The sequence below is a fragment of the Ambystoma mexicanum genome, chromosome 2q (genome assembly GCF_040938575.1).
Source record: "Ambystoma mexicanum isolate Mex_15411 chromosome 2q, UKY_AmexF1_1, whole genome shotgun sequence".
Taxonomy (NCBI): Eukaryota; Metazoa; Chordata; class Amphibia; order Caudata; family Ambystomatidae; genus Ambystoma; species Ambystoma mexicanum.
Genome location: NC_090924.1, coordinates 84,160,178 through 84,181,935, shown reverse-complemented (window position 1 = coordinate 84,181,935; position 21,758 = coordinate 84,160,178). Strand labels below are relative to the sequence as shown.

The following is a 21,758-nucleotide window of genomic DNA, read 5'->3' as shown; positions in this document are numbered from 1 at the left end:
CATTGAGATGCGCGGGGCGTGGCATATTTATGGGACGTACTACGTCCGCTGTGAAGGCTGGTGCGAGGCGTGTCACGTGATACGGCCATGTTGGGAGAAACAATGAATGCAAGCCCCGCCGTGACAAGGACCAGGAAGTCCAGAAGGGGCGCGATCTGTGGGTCATGACAGCATGCCTCCTCCGAAAACCTGTTCCACCAGGTTTGCCCGGGTGTATAAGGTGAAATCTTCTGAGTAGTCGATGGGTCTTGATATTAGAAAGTGGTTCCCAGGTTCTTTCACTAGGAGGATATCCTTTCCATTCAACCAGGTATTGAAGCTGACCCCGTTTATACCTGGAGTCACATATTCGAGATACTTCATATTCCAATTGGTTGTCGACCAGTAGAGGAGGAGGACGTAGGATTTCCGGGAGGATTGGTGGTAGAGTTTTAATAAGGATGTGTGGAATACTGGGTGAATTTTCTTCCAAGAATCTGGTAGACTAATCTGAAACTGCGAGCTACGGAGCACACGTCTGGTCGCTACTTCACAATAACACTGGGACGCATGGGGCCACGGGGGCGTGGCATATTTATGGGACGTACTACATCCGCCGTGAAGGCTGGTGCGAGGCGCGTCACGTGACACCAGTGTCTCATGCTAGATTACTCCTGCGCCAGAACAAGCAGGGTGAGAGCTGGTGAATTAAGGGCCTGTGCAGCTGTGAGGCACGCTGCACAAATCTCACCAGCAGCTGAGATGCATGGACAGCTGTGCCAGGCCTAAAAGCCACCAGAATGTGGATTTGCTGTGGAGCAGCTTTCGTCCAATTACTGTTTACTTACCACGTGAATTCCTGCAACGCAGCCCCTAACTTGACCTGGGAAACTTTGCAACACGTGCCGGCATTGCTGCAGCACAGCAGCCCTGCGCAAAGAAAAGGGTGGTGCCTTAATCTGCTTTTTGTAAACATCAATGATTGCGACACTTCTCGGGTGGGGGAAGGTAGGACCAGATTGGATAGGGCCAGCAATCCAATGGGATGAGGGGGGTCGTAGGAGGGGCAACAGGAAAGAGGAAGGTGTGCGTTGTTGGGTGAGGTCAGAGGTGGTGGGGGACCAAGAGATCAGGAAGAGGAAGCATGGTGGACTCATCCACATGGTGGACTCATGTGGAGGCAATTAGAGGACAGGTGAGGTATTGGTTTGTGAGAGCAAGTGGTACTGTGTTGTGTGTGCATGGAAGGTGGTTCAGTGAGAGTGCTAGAGAGTAGAGCGTGAGTGGAAGGTGTTTGTGAGAGTGAAAGGGGATGTGACTGAGTAGAGAGAGGGAGGAGTAGTAGTGTGGAGGATCGAGTAGGTGGGTGGCAGGGAGAGAGTAGCCATGTGACAGGGAGAGAGCAGTCATGCAGAGGAGAGAGTTGTAAGAAGGGGAGTAGAAACCTCGAAGGGTGGAGGAGAGAGAGACATCGGAGGGACAAAGGAGGAAGTTGCAGGGAGAAGAGGAAGAGAAGGTAGCAGGAAGTGGTTGGAGTAGAGTGGTGGAACAGACCACCGGGGCATGAGAGGAGGAAGATCTCAAGCTCGGGCAGAGTGCCTGAAAGGAACAACCCTTTAAGCCCATTAGTACTAACAAAATCAATAGCGTAGTACCAGCTTAGAAAGTCCCAGATGGAGCGTAGATCGAAAAAGTAATTGCCTTTAGGCCCTCATCGATAGCTAGATAGCGAACAGACAGCAGGGGTTCATGAACTCTATGCTAACCTGGGAGTTGATAATGCCAATGCTTCAGTGGAAATGCTACATCTAGACTAGAGGGGCTGCCCTAGCGTCCTGCCTGAAACCTCAATGAAAACCATTGAACCATCACTAGGAGTTGCAATGTTCTTTAAATCCTCTGTGACATGAGCCTGGCTTTTCCTGCCCATGCTCACCACTTTAGTGACAAAAAGGTTATGCTCATTGATGCAAAATGTTTGTACAACCGATTTGATGGCTCTGCCAACTGCCTCTGTGACAGAATGTCATCTGGGTATGGCGAGATCGCCTGAGCACTTTTGATTTTTATATAAAAATGTGTAGGCAATTCTGTTTCTGAAAGTAAGATCTGCTAATCAGACCCCACTTTCACAAAGCTCCATGCCAAAAAGTATAATACAACCATTCACCTTGCTTTGACAGTATAATTAAAATGGTCACATGTGCATCCCTGAACACAGCTGCAGGAACCCAAAGTCCCAACAGAAAGAGGTGGCTTTTTAACTGTATGAACCTCTGGTTGACAATAGCATAGTTGTGCACCCCAGCAGCATGATGGCAGTTGATCAAATCTGTATACAATGCATGTCAGATTTGAGATAGTGGCTGCTGAAATGGCACATTTATACAGCCACAAGCATCTGATGACATTGTATTGCCAGCTTGCTGAACAGCGACTTACTCATGGCAGGACCTAGTGTGTATTAAGCTGTCTGGGTGGGTTGAACCCACAACAAGTATGTGGCTCCCCATTCCAGAAGCCTTCCCTTTAATACCCCTGAGAAGGATTATCACATCCTCTAGGGAACAGGAACACTCCCAGAGGGTTCAACTGGAAACCTGTGCTTCAAAGGCAGCACTGCCATTAGAATGGGCACTTCTCACCAGGGTGCAGATGACCGAGTCCTTTTGATTTAGAACGGAAAAGGAAGGGGATGGAGTTAGAGCAGCCCAGGAGGGAGCTTCAGTCCACGAGGGGTATGACCATGTTGGATTTCACTAGGGCTCCCCAACTGCCTGCCCCCCCACAAACATCCTGCAGACAAAGCACTCTGGGTATGACAGCAGAAGGCAAAGGACATTTGTTACAGCAGCCTGGATTGGACTCTCAACAATAGGATTTCTCTTGATCAATCTGTGGCATCATTTTGCCTATAAAAGGCATGATTGGGCATGCTGTTTACTCCAAAGTCCTTTGCCAGAGAGGTGAAGACCAGGCGCATCAAAGAATAGGCAAGCTCTTCTAAAAAAATAATCCCAATGGCCTATTTGGGATGACCAGCTGGTAGGACAAAGCCTACCACAACTGATACACTGGTACACGGGACCTGCTCTTTTGGAGGTGAAAAAACCCTGCAAGTGAAAGCTAAAAACCTTCGTAAAGGGCAACAGTAAGAACTCACTTTGCCCCTGAGACCCTGGACTGTGTGTCCCACTAACTTCAGCGTCCAGAGTACTTGAAAGCCCATAAAGTGGTCCAAAGCCCCATTACCCCTTCAAGTTGCTTTTTGTGCTGGATAGTCCAAGCTCAACTCACTTTGAGCTGGTACGGGACCTGCAGTGCTGTCTTTAGCACTGGCCTTAAGGCTGTTTCGATGAAGGTTCGATCCTATGAATGGCATTGTTCTGTCTCAAATTGAATAACGGCTCAACTCTGAAAATCGTTGCATCTAAAGCTCAGAATCGATCCAACAGAAGCATTATCTCGATCCAACTCGATTCACTGGGAGCCCAGTCTCAACGTTGACTCGTGATTGGGACAGCATGACCAGATTGTCTAGACACAGGCAGGCTGAAATGCAGAAAAGCACCTGGAAACTGGGCTCAATGCTGTTAAGCCCTGCAGGACAAGAACTGCAGGTATTTGAAGTGGCCTTGCCGCATGGTCTGCCATATAGACCCCTAGTGACATTTAAACCCCTTCTCTACCTTTTGAAAGACGTATTCAATATCTGTGAAATTTTGCTGCTGAAATCTTTGACTGAGCACCCTGTCCAATAACCCAGAGTGCCCCTTTATTTTAAAAATCTCCTTTCTCTGTATTTTCTCTTACAAGGGTGGGCCAGTAGTGGTTTCTTCTTGTTGGACGAGGATTTGGAGGAAAGCTGTCCATGCAAATTGAACTGTGCAAAGGTATTGATAAGCGACTTAAAGCCTGCCAGGATCACCTCCAGGATTTGACAGACTCCTTTGTTAAGACCTTTGACCTCACCGAAGACATATATCAAATCACTTTTGGACCTGGTGGATAGGTGTGGCTCCAGTGAGCCTTATGCCTTCCGGGGAACAGAACTACAGCTTTGAGGTTGACCACAGAAGCAGCCTTCCAAAGACTTACACCAAGCTAGCCTATCTGGCCACAAATGAGCTTGGGTCCTAGTTCCATGTCATGTTTTTTGGGGGCTTTTTGCTAAAAGAAAATGCATTATTTGTTGGGGGCATACACCATCATCAAGATGGCCTGAAAGCTTTTTTTCTTTAATATGCAGATTATGCCAACAATTTTGTTCTTTCACATTTATTTTGAAGCTGTACAATTCCAATAACTCAAACTTTTGCAAATAAATTCGAACAAATTTGCACTATAAACTTAACACCACAAAGTTGCTTTAGCACAATTCTAACACATTTTCAAAGATGTTTCCAATTTGATACCAACTTAACACTTGGTGCAAAAGTTAATCTCTTTTGTAAACTTCCATTTCTACATTGCTAAGAATTTTGTTCGAAACGAAAGATCGTTTTACAGGACTTCAAGCAGAAAGGTTGCGTTCGAATTTTGACCTTGTTGTAATTCCTTTCATTTCTTTTCTTTGTTCTGTTGTGTCCCTTTCCTTTCAATCCTCTCTGCCTGAACCTGTCTGATCTATACAAATAAAAAATAAATTCTTGGGTTCTATAAAAGATACTTTTTAATTGTCATTTCCTACCTGTTGATATCTATTGCTCCTTCTATAACGTTTAATTTCAGCCAAATAGTTTCTATTAGGTTTGGATTTAGTGCATGTTGCATCATTCTATCCGTCACTCCTTTCTGCATCTGAACTGACTTGGATAGTAATGGGAGTACTCCCAGTTGACTCTCCCCTGGAGTCATACTTAGGTTGATATGTAGATTGTGACAATTCATAGGATTTCGTCACTTCTCCCCGCGGGAAGGGGCCTTCCCTGTGAGGCCAGGGAGGTGAGGCCGGTACCCAAAAGTCCCCCTAGGGGTGGTGGAATGCGGGACCTCACAGGGAGAGACTCCCCTTATGGGGAAAGGTACTCCTATTCCATGAATTAACTCCCTAACTTGTTTTCACTTGCAACAAAGTCCCTGTCAGAAATCCATGTTAACACTACTATGTTATGGTACTGTCTCTTCCATCTTTGATACACAAAGTAGTATGACCCAGACGAAGAAGAGCCAAAGTAACTTGCAGAGTAATAAAAGGTTGCCTTACCACAGTACTGAGAAGAGTTGGCCCCAAGGAGGCATGAAGAGTATCTCAATAACAGTAAAGAAGGACTTTAACCTTATGCTGGGGATGATCGAGCCACAGGTAATAAAGAGCGAGTAAGGACTGGAAAATAGAGAGCAGCCGTCGTGAAGCCAGCCTAGCCTGGGAGATTTGAGCCTGGGGCTGCAGAGCTGCGAGAACGCTGATCCCCCCCCGAGTGGCAGGGACATTGAAGGGTCGGCAGAGCACTGCGGTGGAAGCCAAGCTCACCAGTGGAAGAGTACGAAGGAATCAAACGATGGTGTGACCTTGGGCAGGTGGACCATGTGGTCCTGCAACTGCGCTGTCAGGGGGCCCAAGTCTCTGCTGAGCCACAAGGACACGCTTCCTTCTCTCTGCTCCATCGGGGAGCAGAGAGAAGGAAGCAGTAAGCAATAGAGCAACATGAGCCAGCCCAAACCAGCGACACAGTCCCGACACGCTACAAGCAACGGGAACAACAAGAGACCTGCAGGTAGGGGTTTGGGGCAGCTAGAGTCAAACGAGACTCAGGAGTAACCTCCCTCATCACAGTAGTGATACCCAGAGGACCAAGAGTCAAGAGAGCCTTGGGAGTAATCTCCTTCGACACAGTAGTGGCACACAGAGGATCTAGAGTCAAGAGAAACTCAGGAGTAATCTCCCCCATCACAGTAGTGGTATCCAAAGATCTAAGAGTAAAGAGTGTATCGGAAGGAATCTCCCTCGTCACAGTGCTAATCCAAGTAGGATAAAAGAGAGTACTAGACAGCAGGAGCTGTCTGAATGTAATCGTTAGAACGTCCTAAAACAGGGAAGAATTATTGCAACTGCACATCAAGCTTTCAGGAGTTGGGAAGAATTGAAGAGACTTTTGGGGACGATTACCAAAGACTATCCCAAAGCCAAACAAAGAGGTGATGGCTTGAAGGTTTAGACAATTGCTCTGGTCAATCCTCCAGACCATCGTTGTTCACCTTCCAAGCCGTTGCAGAAAGGGGAAACCCCATATGCAAATCAGGCTTGGTCCCACCTCAAAGAGGCAGTCCAGCCTGAACTGCAAGGCCATATCCCTTCTGCACAAGACCACAAGAGATGAGATTAGATATAGAATCCTTACCTCTATGCACTGTTGCATCATAACATTGGCATACCATTAGGAAGTACTAGTTCCAGGAAATGAGGACTTTCATTAAACATCAAAAGACATTTCTGCTATCAAACCTCAAAACACACGATACAATTCATGTTTGCTTTACTGTGTAATTGGCTAGGTTTGTGTGTCTTAAAAAATAAAATATATACAGAAGAGATCAAATGGCCAGACCTTAGAGAAATAATGAAAGGCATATTGCGTGACTGAACACTCTGTATTATATTAACAATTAACATCCCCTTCTGCACAATGTTTTAAGTGAACCAGCTGTAGAGTGGCTGGGAATGGGTATAGAAATAATTTGGTTTCCTACGGCTGAATTCCTTCTAATTATGGTTTACTTCATTCGTACTGCTACTGAAAAGATTTTCTAATTTGAGTTAGCAACTAGTCAAAATGTGCACGCTATCAATGGGATCTATGTGATTTTAACGAAAACAAAAACATTTACAGTGAAGCAATTTGGTTGAAAAAATACCTCATTTATTTTGGGGCTCCCCCGTTTCCTTATATTAATAACCCCTCCACTATCCCCTCCCCATCCATTTTAACACCTTAACCCACCCATATGTATGTAAATGTGGGGCTGCTTGCACTGCTCCATCCCATGCAGTTCTTTCTCTATGCAAGTGGAACTCCTACTGTTACCCACAATTTACCTGCTCCAAGTGTGGCAATCGTGTATTGTTGAGACTCACAGCGTTCCTGTTCTATGTGAGGAAAGCATGATCCCAATGGTATCCATGGCATACCTTTTCTGTAATAGGAGTTGAGTGTGCACTATTGAAGGCTATGTTACACCTGTTTTATACGAGAGGAGCTTCTACTGCAGACACATTCCTGATGTCTGTTCCCTGTGTGGGAATCTTCTACCCGTGCTTTACACCTTGCACAGATTTCCACCTGTTCTACTTGATTAAAGCTTGCATTGGGGCTGCCCTGATTCGTCTTTTCAATTTATGTGGGAGAATCCTGCAGGGGTTTCTACTCAAGCTGACCTGCTCTATGTGAGCAAAGAGTTAACACGCTTATACTGCTGTTGTACCCTTGCTTTATTTGCAAAAGGAAACTCAGAGTGTTAGTGCCCATCTGTTCCATTTGTGGGAGGGGGTTTGTGCCATTGCACCATGTGCTTTATCTGTTAATTGTGAGAAAAACCTGTTTTTCTGTCACAATGCAGAAATGTGCTGCATGGTAATGATTTCCATACACTTTTAACTCTTTTCACAGAGCGGCTGGATGTCGCATACTTTTTACTCTCTTGCAAAGGAAAAAACAGTTTTTACTCTTTTGAAATCACATTTACTCTCAAAGTTTCAAAATAGGGAGTAAAATACTCCCACCTCAAAATCTTATCTGGAGCACTGGGAAGGAAATAGTTCTTGACACAGGACAGTGGACTTTTTAGTTACAGACAATCTGACACATACTTAGTATTGAGTGCAGGCAGGGAAATCCCTCTTAGTAGAAGGGTCAGCTAGGGTTTTTACTTTATTTTGTTAAAACAAAAGTTTCTGCCAAGCACCACATCACCTGTGCGTCAGTCTCCTCCTTCCACACCCCTTAAACCCTCAAAACGACCCCAATTTAAAAATCAGAAGACAGTCATTCACAGCGTTTCAATTATGTATGCTATTGCATGTACAAATTGCACTGCAACCTACTCGGGAGGATGTTTGTATCCAGCTCCACAGATAAGAAGAGTACCAGCCACTTTTGCTCACCAAAACATGTATGTATTCCCTCCAGAAGAAGAAGAATTAAAAAAAAACAGCTAGTGAAAACATGTTTAACAAAAAATAAAATAAATGGCAAGCAGGCACACAGGACACCTCTACTCTGCTTTCTACTACAGAGCGCCACTGATATGTCCAGATTAGTTGTATCAGCAGAATAGTGTTGTGTCACAGAAAGGATCTCTACTATTTTTACTGCCTGGTCAAAAAAGAAACATTCATGTAAAATGAGCATGAACTACTGGGTGCAAAGAAGTAATGATCACATAACGGTTTTAGTCATTTTCTTGCTGGAAAAAAATACCCTTAATGGTAATGTGAATTACATTTTTAAGATCTAAAACAAAACAAACAAAAAAAAACATGGGATGGATTTGCAACTCCCCTACCCAATACCTAATCCTGCCAGCCTAGGGTGGCCATCCTGGAGTTGGGCCACAGGATCTTCTCAGCTTGGCAAATTTACATAGACTTCCCTCACCTCTGGCAGCTTTGCAGCTGCTACCACCAGGATCTGTGCTAGAGCCCCAAAGTAGGCTATTACCCTTCTCCTTCTCTTCAGTACCCTCTGTCTCTTGCCAGCTTCTAGGTCAAGACGCCCAGTAGGCTCCTTGTTTTATTCTCTTCTGCAATGTTCAATTAACAGTGTGGCTTAGCTTCCTTTTGTTCCTTAACTCTCTCTCACAATGGGGTCGATGTGGCTCGTTCACCTCCTTCTCCGCACCCTTGCTTCAACGCCAACTCTATGGATCATCATCCTAAAACGCACACCTAACGGTCGAGCAACATTTTTTATTATGGCTTGAGGATGAATTGCAGGATTGGGAGGTCAGTATCCAAGTCAGCCTGGGGCTGTGAGATTGGTGTAGCATAAATGGTTGTAACCAAACAATGGGGCAAGTTGCATCAAGCTGACAGGGTATTTGCCCTAGGTCAGTTTATTTTCATACAAAAATTAGGCAAGCACATCTGTGTTTATGGTTAATAGCAGCTAATATCAGTCCAGAGATAGCTCCAGCTGGTAGAACCAGAAACCGGGGTATGGACAGGAATGGTGCTAATTAAAGCTTGAAGAGAGAAGGCTGTGAAGGAAGACAGCAAGGATAGAGTCCAAAGGCTAACTCTCCCTTCCTAGTGTGAAAACTCAACTAGGTTGCGGTGATGTAACACCTATCTAATAGTGATAGGATAAGAGTTACATTAATAACTCCTATAGTGTGTAATACATTCAGCCTTGTTGGTCCTATACCACTCTCTTCTGTTATGTATATATAAATTGGAAGAGACTATGATAAAAAAGAGCGCACCAGGGAAAGAAGGAATTTGTTCCTTAAACAATTGTGAGGCATCTAATGGGATAGTAGAAACTTTAATAACCCATAGATTGTCGCACTAACCCTAGGTGGCTAAGGTTAAAAAGACACAATTAAACAATTGACAAGGAACAAGGGTTTCCCTTTTTCCTGAAACACAAAGACAATACAGTTGCCACTTTCCATTTGTGGATGTTTGAAAATAGCGGTAAGTGGAGATTTGTAAAAAAAAAAACGTTTGCTCAAACTCTCTAAAATAGGCCTATTTGTGCCTTTTAAGTGTAGCAAACACCGTCGACTGGTTTCAGTGGCATAACTTAGATAAAGGCACGTTCGTCAGGACAGTCTTTGGTTCCTCCAACCTGGTATGTACTGCAAGAACCAGTTTGTGAGAAACAAGGTCGGGTAGATGGGTAAATACTTTACCACCTCGCTGACGTGTCATCGGACTGGAACAGTCTAGGAGGGAACCTTTAGTGTTATTCCCTTTTGCTCTGATGGTTAAGTGTGTTCCTCATAGTGAGGCGCAACGTCTGTGACCAGTCCCGATTTGTATCTGACACCTATCGCGCCGTGTCTGTCTCAAAATGACAAATGGATGGATGCTCCAACGAAGTTCTCAACATCTACGTTAATATACACTATATGCATACCTACTGCACCACACATGGCAAATAAATAACCTTCCCAGCAGACACCAAACAACAGAATGCTACGCCTCGATAATCAACTTGCATATCACAAACCCAAACAATGCATCTTGGCACCAGAAGCATGCTAGGCTCCCGTCCGGACAAACATGCCTTTGACACACAACACCTAGAAACAGACATGCATACGGAGCCACGGGGAAATGCGGTTTGTACACATCAAAACAGCAAAGCATTGTTGCATTTTCTCTTTCTTTCCATTAACTAACCCACCCCCTCTCTTTCAGATCAGAAGTCATGCTCTCTCTGAAAACACTCAACCAGAACCGTTTGCAAAGCTGCTACTAAACACTTGTCCAAAGCCCATCCAGACGCATCTACAAATACCATATAGATCCTATACATAGCCTAACCCTTCTTTAGACAGACGGACGCACACCCCTAGTAAATATATCCATTTCACCTGCCATGTTGATTCCTTTATCTAAGTCACACTCCTTATATGTCCATCTACATATGACCATTCAAATGCACTCTTAAATAAGTACACCAAGACAGCTCTCCTCAAACTCCCTCAATGACAGTACAGAGACCTCGCAAAGATCCTATCAACATCCTTTATACAAACCCGAATCCAGAGCGCCCCAAAACATCTCCCCACAGAGATGCGCTCTACAAGTGTATGTGCAGTTGCTTTGCAGGCCCCATTCAGACCCTTTCCAAAGCCCGCCTACAAAGACCCATCCAAAAGAATCCTGCAATGTCCAATTGTGGCACACACTCCAAAAGGCACCACCAAAAAAGCCCTTTGACAAAGGACCAATCCCGTCCACCAAACAAAACTGCTGTAAAATGGTTAAATGTTAACGTCCCCTCTACAAAGCTTCAGCCAAATCACCTCGAACAATGCACAATAAATCTAGAATGCGGGAGCTCTCTTGCCTTAGCAGTGTTCAGATGACTGTGAGAGGCAGGATACACAAAACAGCTCCGGCAGCAAAATCAACAGGGCTTCAACTGGGCGTTTAAACAGTTAGCACATTTGTGTTATTGGGCAATGCTTCGGTGATAAGAACTGGGAGCGTGATAGGGGGGCGAGACATTAGCAATTTTGCTTCAAAAAGATCATACAAAGCTCTAGGTAAATATACAAGTATGTACCTTAAACTGTTTCATTTTCATTATGCATTCATATTTGCAAAGAAGGGTTTGCATTAATGCAGAATTTAAAATGTTTTTCACACTATAGATAAATAAGCAGGATGCCTATCTGAACCAATTAGTACGCAATCTTATCCCCATCTAGTCTTGAAAGTACGTTTGCAAAGCCTAAATGCCATTTTTTTTCAAGCTTACATTACTTAGAATTCTGGAACTTCCATTCCTCAATTCAAGAGGTGGAGGGATGTAAAAGTACACTATTTTTGCTTTAGATATTTCTATAAGGATTTATAAATGGGTCAAGCTGTTTATAATATCTGCACTGTTAAAGTTATCTTTATAAAAGAGTGCATTCTTCGAACCAATCATGAGCACATACTCCTACCAACAATACCTAAAAAGATAGGTGGTCAAGTGCTTAAGCTGCAGACCCGAATCAAATCCCAGCTTCTACTCTTAACGAAAAACGAGTGATCCTGAGCAAAATAACGTTATCTCACTGTGCCTTATATCTGGAGTTTTAATTAACATTCTGCTAATGCCCTTAATAGATTATATATTAAATGCAGTTGTACGATTAATTGGAGAAAAAGATTTTAAAAAGTTTACCCAGGGGCAAATACATCAGAGATGCTGATAGCAATTTGCAATCAATGGTTATTTTTACCAGATTCCTATGAGAAATCTCAGGGTTTTTGGTTTTCAGATATAAGCAGGTCTGGTCACATCTAGACTGCACCATTAAAAAATATGTATCCGACCCCTCCTCGAAAACCACACAGCACAACCACTACGCAGTGCCATCATCCAAAACTACCATTGCAAAGTCACAATTCCCTTATTAAAGGTGCTTGGGGGACTCCTCTGCAAGGACAAGCCTACACCCCTCCATAAACACAATTTACAAAACCCCAAATAGACACGGCTCCTATATTTCCCAGTACCATGCATGACACCTTCGGTCAGTCCTGATTGCCCGCCCCCCCTTTCATAATGAGACTAGTTTCATTTTCCCCACTGTAAATATTGGCCTACAAGTCCCAGCATGCAATAGGAATAATCAGGCCTGGCTCGATGTGAATTGGGAAACTTGACAGCTATACGTGTTCACATTACAATCTATGCTTTACTATATACCTAAGGCACATGCGCTCTTAAGTCCATAGAAGTCTTATATGATAGCAATGTTTCCCATAATTACTCCAAAGGACCTTACAATCTATGAACAACTTCATAGTCCCCCATGGAGACCACTCGTCAGAGGACCCAATCTCAAAATGTAACCTGGTTTACTTGAAATCTCACCTCTGCATAAAACCACAAGAAATCCAACCCTCCACAAAGGACACATCCGCCACTGCCGAATACCACAAGAAATCATCCTCTGTATATGGCACCCCCTAACCCCACATATAAACACAAAAACGTTTTCTTCTGCAAACAAATCCAATCCTACGTTTCTGAAGACAAATTCCCAAACACCCCCCTCTTCGCAGGACAATCCCAACCCACTCTCTGCACACAAACAATTCAGAGCTCTACCCCCTCCCTGCCAATTTCCCAGTTCCATGCACGACACATCGAGCCAATCCTGGTTTTTGCTTGCAATGGCATGCTGGAACGTAGTTTTGTTTTTCGCATTGCAAGAATGGGCCTACAAGCAGTGCTCGTCACTGGGCCGGCTCTTGCCGGATCCGAGATCCGCCATCAGATGTGAGGCCGGATCTCGGGATCCGGCCAGAGTCAGCCGCCCAAACACCAAACCCATGCTCTCCAGCTGGGTTTCAAGAAAAAAAAACGAACTCCTGCAATGGCATGGTGTAGGGGGCGGAGCAGCTCATTGCCACCATGAGCGCTCTTCTGGCTCCACCCCCCTACATGTATACAACAGCAGGACACTGGAACAGGCCTTCTTAAGGAAGGCCGTCCTGCACTGTCACTACGAGTTCTTAATGCAGGCACCACAGCGAACGCAGATTACACAGCCGGGCGACGAAGGTGGGGGCTGGGCTGCTCGGAGCAGTCTGCTCCGAGCAGCCCAGCCCCCACCCTCGTGGGCCCAGCAGATCTCTGCCCTGTGCGAGGACAGTTCACACAGAGTAGATTACTCTTTGTGCTCAGTGCTCGCACAGGGCATTGCTTTTAATGCAAAATTCTGGGTTCCTATACCTTTATTTTAAAATGAAACTGCTCTAGAAGTTTCATTTTAAAATAGTGTAGGATGAAGTTGAAACTTGCATTTTCAGTGCACTGCACTGAACGTTTCCCTAAACAGCGGACACATGTGTTTTGGGGTTTGTATTGTGCGTGGGAGGGGGCGAGGGGATGCAGGTAGGGTTTGTGGGGAGCGGTGCAGGCCAGTAGGGGAACATAGTTCCACTACTTATTTCCGTACACTTTGACTACCGATTGCTGGGTGGTTTTACGTTATGCAGTAAAAAAAAAAAAGAGAACAAAAATAAAGCTTTTGTAATTGCAGGCAGTGTTGTATTCCAGCCAGCATTATGATTGTCTCCTGTTCGCTCCTCAGCACGTACTCCACTGGTGTTATAGGGAACACGGCACTTTGCTTACCAGTGCAGGGAAGCATTAAATTTGCCAACAGCGGGGCTCCTTGTGTTTGTCCCCAGTGATCCTTCTTTCAGCCCCTTAGGATGGTCCAGGGGCATGGCAGAATTCCCCCATGCAACGGGGTCTGTCTGGTCCATACACCGCCATTGGTTGCCAACTCCCTAACCGTGGCCTCTACTTTTTTGCCTGGCACCAATTCTTCCAATAGCCCGGGACATGGCATCAGTGGGTCAAGGTGTCTATGGCTAGCCTTCATATAGGTATAGTGGCAGGGCCTTTCAATTCTTTTAGTTGAAAGGGTTTGCGAGGCCCCGTCCTTAATCCTGACTGCAAGCCCTACCCCAGTACTTGCTGCTTGTCTTCACACCGAATCAGATGATGGGACCCCAACGATTTTCAAGTGGTAATGATATCATATTTTGGGTGCACCAGCGCCATTGAAGTGGTTTAAAGTGGAATTGATATATACCTTGAAAAAGAAGCAGCATGAAAGAAATTGTGCTGTTTTAAACTGTTATTTTGGACATTTCCTTTGATCGGAGGTCACCTGCCAGCTCCGCCCCCTCTAAACGCCGCCTCCTCAGACACCACCCACAAAACTCCGCCCCCATCTCGGGCCTTGTGCGATCCCCCACCAGATTTTTTTCCATTTCCACCACTGCCTACAAGCAGGGCAAAAGCATGGAAAAAAACAGGACTTGCGGAAAGATTTCCCATGGAACAGGGACGCTAGCCAGCTACGCTACCCCTCTGTTAAAAGACAACTTCCATGGCTGTGTCCCCTCTGCCTAGGACAATAAAGCCCAGCCATTTGCAGCAAGACACACCAAAGTCTGCCACTGTGCAAAGGCAGGGTCTTTCCCTTCTGCTGCCTATGACTAATATCTACTTCACGGATTAGTTGCGCCTTGACAAACGACTGCCTTTCTGCACAATATCACACTCACAAATCCCTACATCTGTCTGCACGTGACAAATGGCAAAAGTCTGAACCCTTTTCACATGATACATTCTCGTGACCTTCCAAATTGTGCACGTGAGCTGGCTGTGTCGTCGATGCAACGAACCCGCACGTATTCTATTATTATGGAGAAATGCTCGTATTCTTCGGACCTTAACCACAATACGAAAGTCTTCTAGCTCCTGCAAGTTTAACTATCACGAGGTTCCTTTATCGGTGGAAGGCTGCACCCAGAGGCCACGCCACACACCTACTCTAAAGTTCTTACAACAGCGTGAATAGCTCACTTATTGACCCACAGCTTTCTCTGTGCTTAGACCACACGTTAAACGTACGTGTTCGTAACGTAACGTGCAAGTCACGTGAGGAGGAGGGGCGGGGCGTTGCTAAGGTCCGTTTCTCGGATTGTAAGCAGTCACTACCTTTTGTGGACAGGTCACAGGGTGTTTACTGCTCCGTTGGGGGCAGTCAATGCGTAAGTCCAGGTGCGTAACTTTAAGTGACATGCGTGCGAGTGTTTCTGTTGGGTTGGTCTGATTTGACTAGACCGTGGGAAGCGTTTGAGAGGCGAGATAGACACTTTCTCTGACGTGATTATGTGCACTTTCTGCTGAAGCGCTTATTGACGTGTGTCAACTTTTGATTTTGCCTGTGGATGCAGAAATCCGTATACAGAGAAGTGCGTGGCCTGTATCAATACCCAGGTCCAGACAACATCTTTTACAGCACATTTAGCAGTAGGAATTGGGGCGTTGGGGAGGCATAGCATATACAGGCATGTCTATGTAACCTTTTAAATTAAAAACAGTCGCTTAGCCTGCTGAGCTGTCTGTGGGCAGCATTCTGCTTTAGAATTCCACACTTCTCCCACAGGACCCCACTGCTGGTGTGACAGTGAGAAAGCGGCCTTTGTGCTTTGAATTGAGCAGGACTTGCTTATTTTGTAAGATGCATGCTAAAACTCCACTAAGAGGTAGTAGACCAGCAGGATAGGAGCCAGAAGTCCTGCCAGCCAAGTGGCGTAAAAGAGCATGTTCCTGAATCTTTCGTTTCTTTTCTTGGTTTATGGTTGACTTGTAGAATCTACACTGGAGCAAAATGACACTGTTACCCCCTATGTTCAAGGAGAACATGGACAAGTGCAGCATCTGCCCCCATGTACTCTGCACCTATGTTTGCTGATCTATTTATTTAAATTAAAACAAAATTGCAAACTGCTAAAGTATAATTGCTTCTGTTGAAGGGAGTCTTCAGACTCCTCGCTTGATAAGAAGCGGGTATGTTTCCAGAGCAAATTGACTTCAAAAGCCGAGTTGGCAGAATTCTGACTGAAAATTTTGGATGTATTCACAAAGGCAGCAAAATCTACCCCTTTATTTTTATTGAAAAAGGGTTACAACCACATTGTGCCTCTTGAGGTTGACCGGGTGTTATCAAGATCGTCTGTTCACATGCCTAAGAGCCCGGACAGAAAGACATTGAAGGTTCCTCGAGTGAAACCAAAGCCAACACCTCCTCCTCCCACTCCATTGAAGGATCATTTTCGAGCCCTTTGATGTCGAACCCATAGACATCATCATCAAATTTTTCGAGCCCTTTTAAGCCACTGACAAAAAAAGGCCTCTGAGTAGATGACCTCTTTGAGGATGATGAGGGAAAGGAGGAACAAAGTCCTCTGTTTGGGCTGAAGTATGTTGCTCCAGAAGAGCTAATCTCTGAGGAATCAAGAATGAGAGACCTGGTGGATACCCTGAATGATGCAAGTGGCCTAGACCCTTCTCCAGAAGTGGAGTTTGGAACACCAGAGGGATCTGGGCATGCTGATGCTTCATATAGGTCCGTTATGTCAAAGGTTATGGACTACCTAGGCTGGGGGATGACTTAATGGACATCCTTGACAAGGGTCCTCCCAAGGTTCCTATTCTTCCATTTCACATAGCAGTTCTGAACAACTGGAAAAAGACAGATTCTACTCCGGCTGTCAATAAAGACTTCACCAGGAAGTATAGACCTTCCTCTTGGGATCCAGGATTCCTTTCCAAACACCCAAGCCCAGAGAGTTTGTAGTTCAAGGGTCCACTTCAACATCTAAGGGGGCTGCGTATCCAACGATTCCACCGGACAGGGATGATAGAATATTTGACAAGAGTATTGGGAAGAGAGTGTTTTCAGCAGGGCGCATGCCACTAAAAACAGTTAATGCTACTTGTGCCTTGGCTACATTTTCACACACTCTATGGGAAGTTGTGGCAATGGCTGCAGAGCACATCCCTGTGGGATTGACATTGTGCAAGATGGCAAGTATATCTTGTGCCAGTTTTTACAGTGTGGGTTAGACTCTGCAGATTGTGGCACTGGGCACAGTAACAAGATTTGCATGGCTGCGGGAGTCTGCTTTTGCACCTGATGTTCAGGCTAGGTTTTTAAATATGCACTTTGAAGGTATCCGCTTTTCGGTTCAAAGGCAGACGAGAGTTTGGAAAAACTTCCGTCTTCCAAGGCTGCTGCTAAGACTTTGAGTGCAGTAATTGGTCAGCCTCAGCAGAACCATTCAACACAGTCCTTTCACTTTTATTCTTCCCTTTGAAGAACTAGAGTACAGTTCTCTCAAAGGGGACAGATGAGACCAGCTTGTGGTTCGCAAGGACATGTAGGTAGGATTCCCCCAACACCCTTTGCCGCTTTGCCATCCGTAGCCACTGTAACACCAAAGCCACTTTTGAGATTTTAGTCCACAGGACTGTGGAGGGAGGCAGGTTGTTGCAGCATCTGGGAGAGTGGCGAAGTATTACTTCCGATGCTTGGGCACTGCAGACAGCGGCGCATGGCTACTGCTTACCTTGCCTGAAAAGGCCTCAGGACTGTCCCCAAAAAGACCAGTCCTTGAAGGATCAGGATCTGCTCCTCTTACAGGAAATTTTGACCCTGTTAGAGAAAGGTGCAATCAAATTGGTAACTGTGGCGGAAAACAATCCAGCCTGGTACTCTCCTTACTTTCTAATCCCAAAGAAGGATGGAGGACTGCCACCCATCTTGGACTTGAGATGCTTGAACAAATTCCTCAGGAAGGACTAGTTCAAGATGGTTACTCTTTCACAGATCCTTCAGGCCCTTCAGCTCCTGTATTGCATGGTGGCATTGGATCTCCAGGATGCTTACTTCCATGTGCACATACATCATAAGCACAGGAAGTACCTGAGATTCACCATTGGCAGTTCTATCAGGCTCACCTCTGCCCAGAGGTTCTTCACCACGTTGATGGCGGTGGTGGCAGCAAATCTAAGGAGGGGAGGGATTCACATCTACCTCTAACTAGACAGTAGACTGATCAGAGCTCCTTCTCCAGAACAGTCTCTGGAACATCTTGATAGCACCTGCCATTCCCTCCACAGGTTCTGCTTCTTCCTCATTTTCAAGAAGTCACACATGACACCTTCCCAGAAACTCCAGTTAATTGGAGCGGTTCTGGATTCTTCCTTGCGGAAAACTTTGCCACCCATGGTAAAGGCTCAACACATCATTTTGCAGATAGTGAACACATTTCAGAGTGCCCAACATCTACCGACCTTAAACATTGTGAGGTTGCTCGGTCTCATGGCATCCTGCATTTTCTGGTGCCAGAAACCTGTCTCAGGATGAGGTCTCTCCAATGGCAGCTCAGATCCCAGAGGTCACAGTTCTTCAGCAGAATGACGGACTTGCTTCAAATACCGGAGCTTTAGGGGACATGTTTGTGGTGGACTTGGAATTTCCGCTCCTATACGCGTACCAACCAGTCCCTGCCATTCCACATGTACTCAGCGGTTGAGACATTTGGTAGTCCAGGATCCTGATTGCTCTGGATTGGGTCTGGAGGACGTGGTATTTCTCTGTTGTGATGATTCCTGCAAAGCCATCTCAAATTCTCCGACGGTGGTCTCTCCCACACGGCCAGGGAAAGGCAGCCGCTTACTGATCCTGACCCTTGGGGTGTTGTCAGGAGGGAGGACCATGTGGGGGATAACTGTCAGGGGGAGGTGATAACTCAGATAAGAGATACACAGTATTCATACATTGACATTGCAGAAGAAACTATAATTCCAGAGTTTCTAATGGCCTGCTGCCATTATACAGAACCCTTTAATCCCTTTCAAACTCCTTTTGATATCCAATGTTGATGATGATTGCTATGTAGATAAAAATATGCAACAACATAACTTAAAATACTGGGGTAATCCTTTGGACTCAAATTTCCAGAACTGTTTAAGTACTGGGACTAGGAGTAAAGAGTGAATGACGACCAACAATATGGCCAGTATTAACGTGCGGTCTAGTGGTTGTCCCTGCAATCACCAACACAGGACATTTAAAATGCGAGAAACACCTACAGGAGGTAGAGGAATAGGAGGAGAAATGAGAATGAGCAGGAGAAAGTGAAGGAGAAGCCAGGTCGGGCTGCAGAAGGTGCGCAGCAGGAAGTGGAGCTGCTGAGAGAGGTAGAAGTGCGGGAGTGCACCAGACTACAGAGGAGAGGTGCTCCCAGAGTGCCTTTTGTCACCCCACCAGACCGGAGTGGCGGGAGACCCGACTGAGGGTTTGGGGCTTCATAGACGTACCACAGGGGCACTGGCAACTGCAGACAGGTTGTCAACAGCGCTGCCTCAATGGAAAGCGGTACCTGTATCAGCGAGGCACCGCGAAACGCGCAGAGAACCTGAAAGGGTGTTATGGATGTCATACTCTTAACAGAACTCTGCCAATACCGCAAACCACGATTCTGAGACGCCAAGAGAAACCGGTGAGTTGGCAATTTGATAGTGGTGACCCTGGGGCATTCCGGCTGGTGCGTGGACAAGAAAGTACACATTTTTGATACCGACCAAATGGAATTTAAGAGCGAATAAGAGGGCAGATATGGTGCAATTATCCTGCCATGAGATGTCAGTTGGGGGAAACCTGGAACCAACATTGCCATAAGATAAAGGACATTGTAAGAGGAACAAGCATTGCCAAGAGTCCAGAGACATTGTAAAAGAGGTTGACAGAGGAAGCTTGAGTAAACCGTTATACTGGAGTTATCAGTATGGGGTAAAGTAAAAGTCAACAAGGTTGTGTCTGTAAAAATACAATTGTGAGAACTTTTAAAATAAATTTGAATGTTGTGAAGAGGCCTGATCAGGTATTGGGACCTTTCTGAGAATGATACCTGGCAGGACAGTACACCAGGGAACTGTATGAGTCAAGATGGGGTATGTCTGGCAGTAGAGTAAACCAGGATATGCAGTTTATTGTTGAACCTTCTTTGAGAAAAGATACCTGGCAGGAGAGGGGATCTATATGAATCAAAGGGAGTACAAGATGTTTTGTTCTATTGAGTCTTGTTTGAAATTGGACATTTCAGTTGAAGGACTTTCTGGCAAGGGAGTAAACCAGAAAATCCAAAGATTTTTGGAAAATAATTTTGTTATACCACTCCTTTGTTAAAATTGAACACTTTTTCTTTGACCATCCTGAATTCTACAAAGACTGTTTTTTCAATATATTTCAACCCTTATTGTAAAAATAACATTTTCCTTTGTCACCAGAAGGAAAATAACCAAGGGAAAAGACAGTTTCATTATCATTAAAAGAACTTTGGTTAAATAGAATATTTCCAAGATGCATAGCGATACAAAGTCAACTTATTTTAGTTTTGCTTTCATAGGAAGGGACATTTTCCTTAGTTTAGGGCAAGATATGCTTTTTTTCCAAACCCTTTTTATTTTAATAAACATGGCAAATATTTAGAATACTTCAACTTTGTTTCCGCCTCTCATAGCTGACCCCGTCCCGCTGTGCACATTGTAAAACAGATACAATTTCCCAGTGCAGAGAGCGCAGCACTTTAAAAGAAAGAAGCCAACCAAAATCCAGCTCTGAGTGTTTGTTTTCACAGGTGAAATCTTGACACTGGGTTAATGAAAGGGTGTACAACTTCTACGTTTGGCTGATAATTCGTGACCCAGAATATATATTTTTTACAAAGACGGATTGAGATGAAAGAGAGCTGAACACATTTCCATATAATAGATGCTGTTTCAAATGACCAGTAACATTTTACTAATGAGATCGTGTTGGAGTGAGAGGACCCTAAATTACATGCACCAACATCATCAAAGAGACTAGGGGTGAGAGATAGACTGTTCTTTTAGTAAATCATAAATTTGGGTGGATACATAGGATAGATAACGTAATATTCTGTGAGTTCCAAATTAATAGCACAGCATCCATGAACACAAACTTGTAGAGTGGCATTCGACCCTCCAGAGCTTGTATTTCATTTTCATGTATACGTTAGAAACCAACCACACCACGTTATTCATGGGAATGCATTGCTAATGGAAAGTATCTAGTAAATGTATTTTTATGTGTAAACTTAATCTGCAACCAATTTGTGTTGATATTGGAGAAAATGAAGTATGTATTAAAATCTGTCATTAAAGCAGTTAAAACCATCATTATGAAACTAAAACTCTCAAGCTGCCAGGGAGATACAGTCCTGCTCCTATCGTCAAGGAGGCTGTGAAGGAACTTGCCCCTTTCATCACCTCTTTTATTAATGCTTCATTCAAATCTAGCACAGTACCCAATAATCTAATAGACACTTGGCTACTTTATCTTCTAAAAAAAAACACAACAATCCATCAAACTATAGACAAGTTACAACTCTGCCCTTTCATCGGAAAATCGCGCAGCATATCTGCAGATACAGCAATACCGCTAATCGAATAACCTACTGGTCTTAGACAGTCAGATTTCAGAACCAGACATGGGACTGAAACAGAGCCGATAGACCTCAAGATCCAAATCCTTAAAGACAGAGGTAAATTGACACTGCTTCTCCTTCTTGATTTATCAGTGGCATTTGATTGTGAACCATAAAATCCTATGCTAACATCTGCATCACATTGGATCCAGTCCTTCCTCAACAATTTATCAATTGATCCATGAGGGTCTTTGCGCCTTCAGCCTCTGCAGAACCCACACCAGTC

General features: G+C 44.8%; 1 protein-coding gene across 5 annotated transcripts in view; it reads left to right on the top strand.

Moving 5' to 3' along the window:
• ASB8 (ankyrin repeat and SOCS box containing 8) overlaps positions 1-21,758 on the top strand; it is a 386,620-nt gene that overhangs the window by 118,212 nt on the left and 246,650 nt on the right. For 2 of the 5 annotated variants that reach the window (XM_069646912.1, XM_069646909.1), the window contains exon 1: positions 15,134-15,233. The exons of 2 other annotated variants lie outside the window; for them this stretch is intronic. The gene's annotated coding sequence lies outside the window, so the exon portion shown is untranslated. Of the gene's footprint in view, positions 1-15,133; positions 15,234-21,758 lie in introns of those variants that run through there. One more of the 5 variants, XM_069646910.1, reaches the window with a different exon arrangement.